Source organism: Suncus etruscus, chromosome 3 (assembly GCF_024139225.1).
Source record: "Suncus etruscus isolate mSunEtr1 chromosome 3, mSunEtr1.pri.cur, whole genome shotgun sequence".
In the NCBI taxonomy this organism is placed as follows: domain Eukaryota; kingdom Metazoa; phylum Chordata; class Mammalia; order Eulipotyphla; family Soricidae; genus Suncus; species Suncus etruscus.
In genome coordinates, this window is record NC_064850.1 from 124,404,472 (window position 1) to 124,407,204 (window position 2,733).

Here is a 2,733-nt window from a genome sequence, read left to right on the forward strand (position 1 = left end):
GATCTATACCAGGGAAACTTCAAAACACTTCAGAAAGAAATTGAAGATGATCTAAAGAAATGGAAGAACATCCCATCCTCATGGATAGGTAGAATTAACATAGTCAAAATGACTATTTTACCCAAATTGCTATATAGATTTAATGCAATCCCTATCCAAATCCAGACACAATTCTTTAAAGAAATAGAACAATCAATTATAAAATTCATTTGGAACCATAGAAGACCCAGGATAGCTAAACACATTCTGAAAAATGAGAAGTTGGGAGGTATCTCCTTACCTAACTTGAAACTATACTATAAAGCCATAGTAATAAAAACAGCATGGTACTGGAACAGAGACAGGACCTCAGACCAGTGGATTAGAACAGAATTCCCAGACATAAACCCCCAGATATATAGCCAACTAATATTTGATAAAAGAGGCAAGAATATGAAATGGAACAAAGAAAGCCTATTCAACAAATGGTGTTGGTACAACTGGAAACTCATATGCACGAAAGTGAAAATCGACCCATATCTCACTCCTTATACAAAAGTCAACTCAAAATGGATCAAAGATCTGGAAATCAGACCTGAATCTATAAAGTTTATCGAGAATAAAATAGGCAGAACACTCGAAGACCTTTATATTAAAAGGGTCTTTGAGAATGGAGCACCAATGGCAAAAACATTAGCATCAACTATAAACAAATGGGACTATATCAAACTAAAAAGCTTCTGCATGGCAAAAGAAACCCTACTTAATGCAAGAAGACAGCTAACAGAATGGGAAAAAATCTTTTCACTTGATATATCAGATAAAGGGCTGATATCTAGAACATACAAAGCGCTCAGAAACCTGAGTCCTTCAAAACCAAACGAAGCCATAAAAAAATGGGGAGACGAAATGAATAGACATTTCTCTGAGGAAGAGAGAAGGATGGCCAACAAACACATGAAAACATGCTCACCTTCACTCATCATCAGGGAGATCCAAATCAAGACAACAATGAGATACCACCTCACACCAGTGAGGTTGGCTCACATCAAAAATAATGGGAACAACCTTTGTTGGAGAGGATGTGGTATGAAAGGAACTCTCATTCATTGCTGGTGGGAATGCCCCTTGGTCCAACATCTATGGAGAAAAGTCTGGAGAGTGCTCAAAGAACTCAGAATTGAGCTGCCATTTGACCCAGCAATTGCTCTCCTAGGCATATATCCCCAAGATGGAAGGACATTCATTCCAAAATACATATGCACCCCACTATTTATTGCAGCACTCAGTATAATAGCCAAATCTTGGAACCAACCTCGATGTCCAACAACAGATGAATGGATCATTAAGATGTGGTACATATATACAATGGAATATTACATGGCAGTTAGAAATGATACAATCACAGACTTTGCAGCAACGTGGATGGACCTAGATCATGTTATGTTAAACGAAGTAAGTCAGAAGACAAAAGAAAAACACAGAATGGTAGCACTATTCTGAAACACCTAGAATACATAAAAAAAAAAAAAAGGACATTGAAGAAGCATAACTGCTAGAACCACAAAGAAAGACTCCATAAACTCCATTCCCTGATCTGCACAGCCACCAAGATCTCTAGAAACAGGTCTGATTTTACCATCCAAGATAAAGTAGAAGTCTTCCACATACCACGAAAGCAGCAAGAGGAGAATAAATGATCTATTTTTTTGACGTCTTTATTTTGGTGTGGAGATTACGGTTGATGTCTCCAATATTATTTTATTTTATTTTTTTTTGTCTTTCTCTTTCTTTTTTGCACTTGAGTATGATTTGATTTCAGAACCGAGATTATTGTGTGGTGCCTGTCTTTATTGTTGTGGTGCTTATCGGTTATTTAATTCGATATTTTTTTTTTGTGTGTGTGTGTGTATTGTTGTGGTATTTTAATTACTTTTTTCACATCCTCTCTCAAACTGAGGTTGGAAGCCTCTAGATAGGACTCTGCCTATTTTCAGTATATTTGATTTTTGATTGAGAAGAGGACATATTAGGTGATGGGTATTCCCCTGATTTAATGTGAATATGTACCCAAAATACTACAGTGAAAGATATGTAAGCCATTATGGAAAAAAAAATTGTGTTTTTAATCAGAAACTTTCTTTGACTTACATGTATTATTATTATATTAATTATATTATATGTTATGTTATGTCACTATATTATGTTATATTAGTTTACCTTATTAGGTTAATCAATTTTGTCCTTTAAATGAATTCTTACTTAAAAAAAAAAAAAACAACTTTAGTTTGCCCTGAAGAAAAAAAAAATAAATAAAAGATAAAATAAGGCCTCCCAATTCTTACCACAGGCTGTGTTCTTTACACTGGCTGTATAGAAAGAGGAGGTACAGTAAAGGCACCCCATATACACCTCAACACAGGCCCCTTGCCGGGTATGTATTGTGAATTGGGGGACAAAAAAAAAAAAAAAAAGAAAAAGCTTTTTCAAAGTTACAATAAGACACAAAGAAGCTTCAGATAAAAGAAAGTTGAGACTTTCAATAAACCTAGGATAAAATTTGCACATAGAAACCCTGGTATGTGACCATACATCATTTACTAGAGATAGAGCATTTTTTGAATGATTTTCTATGGTTCTTTGAACCTCATTCTTTTACTTTTCTTTTCTTTTTTTGTTTTTTTGTTTTGGGGTCGACACCCAGTGGCACTCAGTCTCTGCAGACCTTATGGGATGCTATGAATTGAACCGGAG

At 35.2% G+C, this 2,733-nt stretch overlaps 1 non-coding gene across 1 annotated transcript; it reads left to right on the forward strand.

Annotated features, from left to right (window-relative positions):
- The first annotated feature begins 2,307 nt into the window (after positions 1-2,307).
- On the forward strand, positions 2,308-2,440 carry LOC126005166 (small nucleolar RNA SNORA51). The gene has a single exon (XR_007494338.1). It is a non-coding gene; the product is annotated as a small nucleolar RNA SNORA51 (small nucleolar RNA).
- The last annotated feature ends 293 nt before the right edge of the window (positions 2,441-2,733 follow it).